The 12891-nt window shown below is 46.1% G+C and overlaps 1 protein-coding gene across 7 annotated transcripts in view; it reads right to left on the bottom strand.

Annotated features, from left to right (window-relative positions):
* Positions 1-12891, bottom strand: part of chd9 (chromodomain helicase DNA binding protein 9) — a 268042-nt gene that overhangs the window by 187976 nt on the left and 67175 nt on the right. The gene's annotated exons all lie outside the window — the stretch shown is intronic.

Here is a 12891-nt window from a genome sequence, read left to right as displayed (position 1 = left end):
AAGCAAATTGTTCCACAGCACTGCAGGGCACAGAGATGGAAACTGCGTTGAGGCTCACCCATTTTTTTTAAGCTATTATCTTACTATGCTATATGGTTGCTGCTTTAGCAATGATACATCACATGACACTCGACACTGAAGATCATCACACCACCACTTTACATGCCGACAGGTACTGCAATAAACCCTAGCACTTTTGTGCTGGGTTTCCCGCCCAAGAAAGTGTGTGAATTTTAAAATATAATATTGAGTCACACTGCAGTGATTTTAAATATACAGGAAATAGGACTAGAATTAGAGTAGATGGTCACAGCCAAGGAACCAAAAACAGGCAGAATAAACTGACTGGCCTCCCAGCTTCAGTGCAGTAACTTCTGTGATTCAGGTCTGTAAACACCTACAAAGGGCAAGAATGTTTTTTTTTAATATAAACACATTTTAAATCAACTCTGCCCAAGAAGAGGAAAATACAGTTAAAAGGAGCAAACATCCGAATTCTCCAATCATTTGACTCAAACAATAGAGGTACCCAATGCCTTTAACTAACCAATGCAGTTATGCAGTACAATAAAATCAATCAATCAACGCCAATGGTGACCGCAAAAAAGGGAACCCAGCGCAAGAACTGCAATCATAACCAATCTTACCAAGGCTGTATAAGCGAGTCCAAAGAAAAAAAATAGTTGTGCAAAGGGTTATGAGGACGTGGAACAGGCCATGCTAGAAGACCATAAAATTCTAATCCAATGGAGGGATTTAAAAGGGAGGTAGGTATTTACCTGAAGGTGAGGCATGAAGAAACATGGCGAATAGGCTGGGAGGATTGAAATTTAGAAGGGCTGCCACGGTTAACAAAAAAATGACAACCTGGACTCGATGGCTGTTTTCAGCTACTTCAGTTGCTTTGCCGCATTCATTTTCTTCCTCTCCACACTTGCACATTATAGTTCTAAAAATTCCCCACGATTATGTCAGATTTTTCAAAAGAGGTTTGAGGCTGTTCAAAAAAAAACTGCTGCAAAATATATAAACTTATTTCAGGACTAGTGGGAAACTAAGTGGTAGATTATAGAGGAGCAGTTCAGGAACTGCAGGCTCTCCATTCGGAGCAGTGGCACAGCCCGTAATGCTAGTAATCAGGCACAGCATCTCTCAAGCAGGCTACTATTCCAACTGAACCATTTCAACCATCAATTGTGCATCAGTACTGTTCAGATACTTGTATCTACCTAGTTATAGCTTCTATAACTTCTACCTAGTTGCTTGCTTTAGTTAACTGTTGCAGTCTAAACTCTTTGTATTGCCGTTGTGCAGAGTGGAAGCAATGTACAATTAAATTACTGTTGCTTTGTACTAAAAACTTTCAAGGGGACAAAGGCTCCTTTATTGGACTGCACCGTTATTAAGCACACATTTCATGCTATGTGTTTGGTGTTTTAGGGTCAGAAATGTCATGGAAAAACATCTTGTTGCACTCCTTTTGACGTGATGATATGGAACTGGGCAGCATACTTTCTGTCGTTGGACAATTCTAAACAAAATGTAAGCTGCCACATTGCCAGCTCATTTGAACACAAAACATTGCAACATGGAGCTACTAACAGACTCAGACAATTATCTATTTTGGGTTATGTGACTGTTCAGATGAGTGAAGCATAGATTTCAAACCGATGCTCTCGTTCCTGCTAGAAATGGCCAGAGAAGAATTGCAGGGGTCCATGAGAACACTGGATTTCTGGGATTTATTGGTTTACTAACACATAATTTTTTTATTAAACCAGGACACAAAAACATTTTCTGCAATGGGCAGCAGTTACTATCTTTCGCAAGTTAGGACAAGGGATCAATAATATTGGTAGGACTCCCATACAGGAGACATCCATGACAGTTGAATAGCAATGTCCCACAAAATGCTGCACAGCCAATTTGGGTTCTTAGCCTACCAGTTGATTGTTGCCAACATTAGTGGATGGAAACTTAACACTACTGTATGACGTTCCTTTACCCATTTATTTTAACTCGGGCATTAATCTACTTTAAATGAATTGATGTTTCTGTCAAGCTAGCAGAGAAACATAGCACTGGGCATTCACCCATTGGTATCAGCAACTGTATTTTCCAGACTATTTTGTTTGGTATAAATTCTGTCAGAAAGCATTTGTAACACCCTATAATAAAAAATTACAGAAGGAATGAAGTTGGGGGGGCTCTAAGCAGTTAGATTGTGCTATTGTCAGTACAGCAGAGTTAAAATAAATGGACGAAGGAATTACTATTTTGTCTGGCTTAAATTCATCCTTGAGCATTAGAACATAGAACAGTACAGCACAGAACAGGCCCTTCGGCCCTCGATGTTGTGCCGAGCAATGATCACCCTACTCAAACCCACGTATCCACCCTATACCCGTAACCCAACAACCCCCCCCCACCTTACTTTTTAGGACACTACGGGCAATTTAGCATGGCCAATCCACCTAACCCGCACATCTTTGGACTGTGGGAGGAAACCGGAGCACCCGGAGGAAACCCACGCACACACGGGGAGGACGTGCAGACTCCGCACAGACAGTGACCCAGCCGTGAATCGAACCTGGGACCCTGGAGCTGTGAAGCATTTATGCTAACCACCATGCTACCGTGCTGCCCATTGTAGATATTAAGATAGTTTCCATTTTTTTCCTGCAGAAACAAATGCCAGATGCATAAAGTTGAAGCCTTAACAGGTTAATGATCTGCATAGAGTGTCTATGAGGTTGCACTTATTCAGAAAAAGTTAAAGCAGCCTGCAAGGGAAATAAAAACCATTGCTGGGTATGTATTGGATCGAAATAAGGCTGTGATTTTGTGCAGTATGCCATTTTGGAATGTAACTTTCCCCATGCAGTCAAATTGTTACCTCCATTTATTGCAGCTGCTGTCTATGTGGAAAGCCAATTTTCTAGGGCTCATAAGTTCACTGTTGGAGGGATAAATGTTTTCTCAGTACGTCACACCCAGCAGTTCAGCATTCCGAACAGACTAAATGAGTCATCACAGCAGTTGGGGTGGGGGGGGAGGAGAAGGAAAATTCTCACGTTCCAGGAAAATCACCCACTACCAGAAAAGATTTAATTTATCAAACCCACTGCTCAAACTGGCTCCGCTCCTAAATACTCCTTTCACATTAATCCACTAACCTACCCGCCTCCCTTTCCTGTAAACGCTTCCTTTTTACCTTTGACCTAAAGGGTAAACACGACAGACCAATAATCTAAAAGCTACTGTCGGAAAGTCTGTCTATTTTATAAAAAGTGTAATTTCATTGGCAGGCAGCAATGGCTCCACTCCATACCCGACACACAGCAGTGCCGACCAGGAATCAGATTTCATTTTTGGCTGCCAAACGTATCCAGGTTACAAGAGCCTTCAACTGTGCCAGGAAGCAGCAATAATTCTCTCTCGTCTCCATTAACCATTTCAGACGAGGGTGCCTGTAATTAAAACTAGCTGTACTGACAAAAATAACACCATCGAACTCCATTTCTTTTCAAATTTTCTATTAGGGCGTGTCACAAATGCATTCTACCAGCACACAAAAGAATTTGAAAAGTGTGTACAGCTATCATTTATTGAATATTAAGGCGTTTGGCCCATCAGATTTGCCCCATGAAAGTGCCTACCATAGTCAAAGGTTTGTCCTTGCTGTGTGCAATTGGGATCGCTAATTCAAAGTCAGCATTTAAAATGGGTGAGGCATTAAAAACAGCTCCAAGTTATTTTGTAACATGTTTCCACGAGTTTCCAAACAGGGTTATACAAACGTGTCTTTAAAAAACAAAGTGGAAAATTATTAGTATTGAATTGGGTCGGCTACCCTCCAAAATTGTCTTGGAGTCTTCAGGAGTTTAGGACGATTTACCTGGACGATGGTGCAAAGTTATTGGGGCATTTTGTGTTTGTTTTTTATGTTTATTTTTTTTAATAAATGTTTTTATTGGGTTTTGAACAAGGTATAATTACTGTATGTACACAGAATAAGAAACATATATCTATATATATACACAAATATTTAGAAGAGAAGGGCACACCCCAACATAGAATACAATAAAATAAGAATTAGACTAACTGGTGGGGTACTGTGCACCAGCTCGACAGCGGCAGCTCTGTACATCTGGCCGAATTATTTACACCACGTAAGTACGTGACTGTTTGCGGGGGGTGGGGGGAAAGGGGGGCAGGGACTGGGGGTGGCAAATATACATTTGGGTGCCGGGGAGATAACCAGTGTGCGACACCTGGCCGGGTCGCGTGCCGCTGTCGCCCGCCTCTCCCGGACGGTTCTCGCCGCCGTCCCCCGCTCCTCCATCCCCAACCTCCTCGTTCCCCGCTCCTGGAGATGACATGCACGTTTTGGCACCCCGTGCATTCCTCTCCCGTTTCCCTGCCCCCCGCCCCATCCCGCTGGTTCTCCTCTCCTGTCCCCTCTCCCTCCACGGTTCGCCTCTCCCTCCTCAAGTTCAGCTGTCTGCCCCCCACCACCACCCCCCCCCCCCCCTCCCGCCGGTTCGCCTTTCTTTCTTCAGGTTTAGCCCCCCCCCCCCCCCCCAAGTCTCCCTCTCCCTTTCATGCCTTGGCTACCCTCCCCTGATTCTTGGCTACCTGGCTATTCTTCCTCTTGTTCGTTGGCCACAAACAGGTCCCGGAACAGTCGCGTGAATGGCTCCCACGTTCTGTGGAAGCCGTCATCCGACCCTCGGATGGCGAATTTGATTTTCTCCATTTGGAGAGATTCCAAGAGGTCGGACAGCCTGTCTGCAGCTCTGGATGGTGCTGCTGACCGCCAGCCAAACAGAATTCTATGGCGGGCGATCAGGGAGGCAAAGGCAAGGGCGTCCGCCCTCCTCCCCAGGAATAGATCTAGCTGGTCCGAGACCCCGAAGACCGCCACTTTCGGGCATGGCTCCACCCTCACCACTTTGGACATTGCCTCGAAGAAGGCAGTCCAGCACCCCGCAAGTCTGGGGCAAGACCAAAACATGTGGGCGTGGTTGGCCGGGCCTGCTTGGCACCGTTCACATCTGTCCTCCACCTCCGGGAAGAACCTACTCATACGAGTTCTTGTTAGGTGGGCTCTATGTACCACCTTTAGCTGCGTCAGGCTGAGCCTTGCGCACGTGGAGGTGGAGTTGACCCTATGCAGTGCTTCGCTCCAGAGTCCCCACCCTATCTCAATCCCCAGGTCCTCCTCCCATTTCTTTCTTGTTGCGTCCAGTACAGTGTTGGCCCTTTCTGTCAGTCGGTCGTACATGTCACTACAGTTCCCTTTATCTAGGATACTTGCGTCCAGTAGGTCTTCCAGTAATGTCTGTCTGTGGGTACGTCCTTGTCTCCTTTCGTAAGAAGTTTTTGTGCTGCAGATACCGTAGCTCGTTTCCCCTGGCTAGCCAAAATTTCTCTGTCAGTTCGTCCAGTGTTGCGATCCTGTCGTCCGTGTATAGGTCCCTGACTGTCAGTGTGCCCCCATCCTGCCTCCACCTTTTGAAGGTGGCGTCAGTCAGTGCTGGTGTGAACCTATGGTTGTTGCAGATGGGAGCCTTGTCCGACATTTCAGTCAGGCCAAATTGCTGCCGCAGTTGGTTCCAGGATTGGAGGGTGGCTGTCACCACTGGGCTGCTGGAGTGTTTTTTGGGTGGGGATGGGAGTGCTGCCGTGGCGAGGGTCCGGAGGGAGGTCCCCACGCAGGTGGCCTCCTCTGCGCGCACCCACTCGGCCTCTGGCTCCTGGATCCATCCCCTTACTCGCTCGGCTGTTGCCGCCCAGTGGTAGAATTGTAGGTTTGGGAGGGCTAGCCCGACCCTGGATTTTGTTTTTTGTAGGACCTTCTTTGGGATCCTAGCATTTTTACCACCCCCCCCCCCCCCCCCCCCCCCATACGAACGCCATCATTAGTTTGTCCAGTGCTTTGAAAAAGGCCTTGGGGATGTAGATCGGGATGGATCTAAACAGGAAGAGGAACCTGGGCAATATGTTCATTTTGATCGTCTGGACTCTCCCTGCGAGGGAGAGTGGGAGTGTGTTCCATCTTTGCAGGTCCTTTTTTACTTCCTCCGTCAGACTGGTGAGGTTCCATTTGTGGATCCCTTTCCAGTCATGAGCTATTTGGATCCCCAGGTAGCAGAATTTATGTCAGGCTTGTTTAAACAGCAGTCCCGTTAGTGCTGCACCCCACCCTTACGGGTGTACTGGGAAGATCTCGCTTTTGCTCATGTTGAGTTTGTAGCCCGAGAAGGCTCCAAACTCTTTCAGGAGCGCAATGATCCCGTCCATGCTGCTTTGTGGGTCCGAGATGTAGAGGAGCAGGTCATCTGCATAGAGTGAGACTCTGTGCCCTCTGCCTCCCCTTCGGATCCCCCTCCAACTTTTTGCTGCCCTGAGCGCGATTGCTAGCGGTTCGATCGGGGACAGTGGGCATCCTTGTCTGGTGCCCCTGTGCAGTTGGAAGTATTGGGAGTTGGTGTTGTTGGTCCATACGCTTGCCTTGGGAGCGTTGTATAGGTGCTTTACCCAAGAGGTGAACCCTGTTCCAAGCCCGAACCGCTCCAGTACCTCTATGAGGTATTTCCATTCGACTCTGTCGAAGGCCTTTTCTGCGTCCAGGGAGACGATCACCTCTTGTGTTCTCTCCCCGGAGGGGGTCATGTTTTTTATGTTTATTAAAGATTTTCCTCTATTAGCTGTAAAAATAATGGTGATGGATGGGAGGGCTGTTTTACCAGGCCAGTCAGACATATGATGAAACCTTTGGGGATATATCCAATCAAGTAACTCGAGTAATGAGCCATGTGCTGCCTTCCCAGGATACAGCTCTCAACATTAGAGCTGGCCTGGAAAACACACGGTGCCTACTACTGGGACAGTAAATCATATCTTGGTCAATCCACCTCATTGAAAAGTAGAGCCATTTGTGCCTGCTCACTAATGGTGGCATGCCCATCTCCACTTGGTTTTAACTCACTAAAAAAAACAAGAGTTATATTGCTTCTTATTTTAATAAATCCGAGAATTGCATTGAATGTTTTATTACATGTGTATAGCATTTTAATGTAAGTTGCTGTTGTAGCTTTGAAAAAACCGAGGGAGAGAGTTTGAGGGCATAAGCTTGGTGGTGGAAGGCGCAGTTCCAGTGATGAAGCAGAGGGAGTGGGGAATGCGAAATGGTGCACAAATCAGAAATTAAAAATGAAATGCTTGCATTAACACAGCACCTTTGGGCAGCACGGTAGCACAGTGGATTAGCCCTGTTGCCTCACGGCGCCGAGGTCCCAGGTTCGATCCCGGCTCTGGGTCACTGTCTGTGTGGAGCTTGCACATTCTCCCCGTGTTTGCGTGGATTTCGCCCCCACAACACAAAAGATGTACAGAGTAGGTGAATTGGCCACGCTAAATTGCCACTCAATTGAAAAAAAATGAATTGGGTACTCTACATTTATTTTAAAAATAAAATACAGCACCTTTGAGTGTCTTGTGGCGCAGTGGTTAGCACTGGGACTATGGCGCTGAGGATACGGGTTTGGATCCCGAACCTGGGTCACTGTCCATGTGGAGTTTGCGCATTCTCCCCATGTTTGCTTGGGTTTCACCCCCACAACCCAAAGATGTTAGGTGGATTGGCCATGATAAATTGCCCCTTAATTGGAAAAATAAATTAGGTACTCTAAATTTATTTTAAAAAAATACAGCACCTTTCACAACAATAAGAAAGTGCTTCACAGCTAATTAAGTATTTTGAAGTGTAATCTCCATGGTCCCCTGCACTCCTTCAAAATTGAGCCAGGGAAGCTTTTATTACCACTTGCAGCCTCAGTTTAACATCTCACTCGAAAGAAGGTCGACAGTGCACCATATTGAACCGAATTGTCAGCCCTTCGACTTTTGTGCTTATGCTCAGGTGAAGTTGGAGGTACAGCCTCGAAAGAACACAGAAAGCAAGTGCCAGTTTGTCAGCGATCTCATGAAGGTGACATAATGGGAGAAAACGCCTCTTTGCAAACATGAATTGCGACGTTCTGGATGAAACCTTTTCCTCTCAAAACTGGTTTCTACGTCGGGGAAGCTTGAATTATGACAAGTGCAAAGAAAGTGGTGGACTGCTGACATGGGGAGAGCAGGGAGGCCTAAGCCATTCAGGCAAGAAATACTAATGGTATTGCCTTTACATCAAGCTACGTGAGAGTGTGAGCTGTGAGGAGGATACATATATCCTTCAGTGTGATTTGGACAAGCTGAGTGGGCAAATAAACGGTTGATGCAGTACAATTTAGATAAAAGTGAGGTTATCCTGGTAGCAGAAATGGGAAAGCAGACTATTATCTGAATGGTCATAAATTAGGAGGTGAATGTGCAATGAAACCTGGGTGTCCTGTACACTAGTCGCTGAAGGCAAGCATGCAAGTCAGTATGCGGTAAAGAAGGCGAATAGCATGCCCTTCATAGCGAGAGGATCCGAGTGAAGGAGCAGGGATGTCTTGCTGGAATTATACAGGGCCTTGGTGAGACCACACCTGGAATACTGGGGGCAGTTTTAGTCATCTTATCTGAGGAAGGACATTCATGCTATAGAGGGAGTGCAGCAAAGTTTTCCGGACTAATTCCTGGGTTGGCAGGACTGACGTACGAGGAGAGATTGAGTCAGTTAGGATTGTATTTGCTGGAGTTCAGAAGAATGAGGTGGGATCTCAGAAACGTAAAAAGGTCTGACAGGATTGGACAGGGTACATGCAAGAAGGAAGTTCCCGATGATGGGAGAGTCCACAACCAGGGGTCACAGTCTGAGGATATGGGATAGTGTTTAAAACAGAGATGAGGAAAAATGTCTTCACCCAGAGAGTGGACAGCCTGTGACATTTGCTACCACAGAAGCATGGAGGCCAAAACATGTAGGTTTTCAAGAGGCAGTTAGATATAGCACTTGGGACAAAGGTGATCAAAGGATATGGGGGGGTTGGGTGGGGTGGGGAGGGGGCGAGAAAGAGGCTGGATGAAGCTACTGAGTTGGATGATCAGCAATGATCATAATGAATGGTGGAGCAGGCTCGAAGGGCTGAATTGCCTCTACCTGCTTCTATTTTCTTTGTTTCTATGGTGCAACATGAACTACTTTTTTAAAATATAAATTTAGAGTACCCAATTCATTTTTTCCAATTAAGGGGCAATTTAGTGTGGCCAGTCCACCTACCTTGCACATCTTTATGTTGTGGGGGTGAAACCCACGCAAACACGGGAAGAATGCGCAAACCCCACACGGAAAGTGACCCAGAGCCGGGATCGAACCTGGGGCCTTGGTGCCGTGCGACTGCAGTGCTAACCACTGCGCCACCGTGCTGCCTCTGAACTATTTTCATCGCTTTTGAAAGCGAGCAGAGTACAACTAGAAAAGCAGTAAGGGGGGGGGGGGGGGGGGGGGGGGGAGGAGATGAAATAGGAGTGTAAATTAGATAATAATATAAAAGATGATTGCAAGAGTTTTCTTTCGATATATAAAAGTTATGAGAGGCAAGAATGGACATCAGACCACTGGAAAATGAGGCTCGGGAAGTAGTAATCGGGAACAAAGAAATGGCAGAGGAACTGAATAGGTACTTTGCATCAGTCTTCACAGTGGAAGACACCAATGGCATATCAGAACTTCAAGAGAGTCAGGGGGCAGAGGTAAGCGAAGTGGCCATCACTTAGGTGAAGCTGCTGAGGAAACTGAAAGGCCTGAAGATAGATAAATCACCCTGACCGGATGGACTATACCCCAGGGTTCTGAAGAAGATAGCTGAGGAGATTGTGGAGGCATTGGTGGTGATCTTTCAGAAATCACTGGAGGCAGGGAGGGTCCCAGAGGATTGGAAAATAGCTAATGTAACACCCCTATTTAAGAAGGGAGGGAGGCAGAAGACAGGAAATTATAGGCCGGTTAGCCTGACTTTGGTTGTTGGTAAGATTTTAGAATCTATTCAGGATGAGATTGCGAAGTACTTAAAAGTGCATTGTAAAATAGGACTGAGTCAGCAGGATTCATCAATGGGAGGTCATGCCTGACAAATCTGCTAGAATTCTTTGAGGAGGTAAGGAGTTAGACCAGCGGACATGATCCATTTGGATTTCCAAAAGGCCTTTGACAAAGTGCTGAACAGGAGGCTGCTAAATAAGATAGGGGCTCGTTTAGCACACTGGGCTAAATGGCTGGCTTTTAAAGCAGACCCAGGCAGGCCAGCAGCACTGTTCAATTCCCATACCAGCCTCCCCGAACAGGCGCCGGAATGTGGCGACTAGGGGCTTTTCACAGTAACTTCATTGAAGCCTACTTGTGACAATAAGCGATTTTCACTTTTCAGATAAGAGCCCATGGTGTTAAGGGCAGGTACTGGCATGGATAAAGGATTGGCTGACTGGCAGAAGGCAGAGAGCGGAGATAAAGGGGCTCTTTTCAGGGTGGCAGCCAGTGACTAGTGGTGTTCCGCAGCGGTCAGTGCTGGGACCACAGCCACTCATGATAAACATCAATGATCTGGAAGAAGGAACTGAGGGCATTATTGGAAAGTTTGCAGATGATACAAAGTTATGTAGAAGGACAGATAGTGTTGAGGAAGCAGGGAGGCTGCAGAAGGACCTGGACAGGCTAGGAGAGTGGGCAAAAAAACGGCAGAGGGAATACAATGTTGAAAAGTGTGAGGCTACGCATTTTGGTAGGAGGAAGAGGTATAGACTACTTTTCTAAACGGGAAACGGCTTGGGCCATCAGGAGCACAAAGGGACAATCTAAATTCAGGATTTTTTAAGGTTAAGATCAGATTCAGTTGGCAGTTAGGAAGGCAAATGCAAGAGCAGCATGGCGGCACAGTGGTTAGCACTGCTGCCTCCCGGCACTGAGGACCCGGGTTCAATCCCAGCCCCTGGTCACTGTCCGTGTGGAGTTTGCACATTCTCCCCGTGGGTCTCACTCCCACAACCCAAAGCTGTGCAGGGTAGGCGCATTGGTCACGCTACATTGCACCTTAAATTGAAAAAAAAAGAATTGGGGACTCTAAATTTATTTTTAAAATAAAAAATACAAAATAGCAAGACAAATACAATGTTAGCATTCATGTCGAGAGGGTTAGAATACAACAGCAGGGATGTACTGATCAAACTGTACAAGGCTCTGGTCAGACCCCATTTGGAATATTATGAGCAGTTTTGGGCCCTATCCCGAAGAAGGATGTGCTCGCCTTGGAGAGGGTCCAGAGGAGGTTCCCAGGAATGATCCGCGGATTGAAGGACTTATCATATATGAGGAGTGGTTGAGGGCTCTGGGTCTGTATTCAATGGATTTTCGAAGGATATGGGGGGAATCTCACTGAAACTTACAGGATACTGAGAGGCCTAGATAGAGTGAATGTGGAGATGTTTCGACTTGTGGGAGAAACTAGAACCGAGAGCACAGGCTCAGACTGAAGGGATGATCCTTTAAAACAGAGATGAGAGGGCAGCACGGTGGCCTAGTGGTTAGCACAGCTGCCTCACGGCGCTGAGGTCCCAAGTTCGATCCCGGCTCTGGGTCACTGTCCGAGTGGAGTTTGCACATTCTCCCCGTGTCTGCGTGGGTTTCGCCCCCACAACCCAAAAAATGTGCAGAGTAGGTGGATTGGCCACGCTAAATTGCCCCTTAATTGGAAAAAATAATTGGGTAATCTAAATTTATTTTAAAAAAACAGATGAGGAGGAATTTCTTCAGCCAGAGTCCTGAATTTGTGGACCTCTTTGCCGCAAAAGACTGTGGAGGCCAAATAAATCACTGAGTGTCCATAAAACAGAGATAGATAGGTTCTGGATTAATATGGAGATCAGGGGTTTTGGGGAGAAGGCAGGAGAATGGGGATGAGAAACATATCAGCCATGATTGAATGGCAGAGCAGCCTCAATGGGCAAAATGGCCCAGTTCTGCTCCTATGACTTATGGGAACAGAAGAAAAAGGTTAACTGTTGTATTTGTGCTTCTGAAAATTAAAAGAAAAACCTCCATGAACTGGTGACAGTAAATCAAGGGGGTCCAATTTATGTCTTTCTGCTATGAAATTATTTATTTCACTTGCACATGTTGTCTGACAAATCACAGTATAAACAAATGGATCATACAGGAAATTGCAGAGCACTGTGGAACAATTTATTTTTAAAAAGTATCTTCTAAGTGGGGGCATTAATAACTCTCAGGGGTTTCCTTATGTGAAGCATAACCTCACAGGGCCATACTGCTCCGTAACAGGATACCTTGTATCATCACCACCACCTCGGCAGCAAAGACAAATTTAGAAACACGTTCGCACATTAGTCAATGGTCTGGTTAACTGGCACCAGAACACTTCATATGCACCTTATTCAACACACCGGAAACAGCTCGACTCAGCAGTCTCAAACATTGTCAAGTTTTGCAATATGTGAACTCCTAATTTCCTACCAACTTTGCACATTTCTAATGATGGCTAAAAATACAACGACTGGGGCAGCATGGTGGCTCAGTGGGTTAGCCCTATTGCCTCACAGCACCAAGGTCCCAGGTTCGATCCCGGCTCTGGGTCACTGTCCGTGTGGAGTTTGCACATTCTCCCAGTGTTTGCGTGGGTTTCACCCCCACAACCGAAAGATGTGCAAGGTAGGTGGATTGAACACGCTAAATTGCCCCTTAATTGGAAGGGAAAAAAATGAATTGGGTACTCTAAATTTGTTTTTAAAAGTTCGACTGCAAACAAACCTCCTTGGAATTCAGAGAACACTTGGGACAACAGAAAACTTTCTAAACCATGACAGATTTGAACAGGCCAAATCAATTTTCATTACCACATTGCACAAATGAACGTTAGTGATTTAAACTGTAGTTCAAAAAAATGC

This window comes from Scyliorhinus canicula, chromosome 9 (assembly GCF_902713615.1).
Source record: "Scyliorhinus canicula chromosome 9, sScyCan1.1, whole genome shotgun sequence".
In the NCBI taxonomy this organism is placed as follows: domain Eukaryota; kingdom Metazoa; phylum Chordata; class Chondrichthyes; order Carcharhiniformes; family Scyliorhinidae; genus Scyliorhinus; species Scyliorhinus canicula.
The sequence above is the reverse complement of the archived record's forward strand: the minus strand, read 5'-3'. Positions and strand labels throughout refer to the sequence as shown.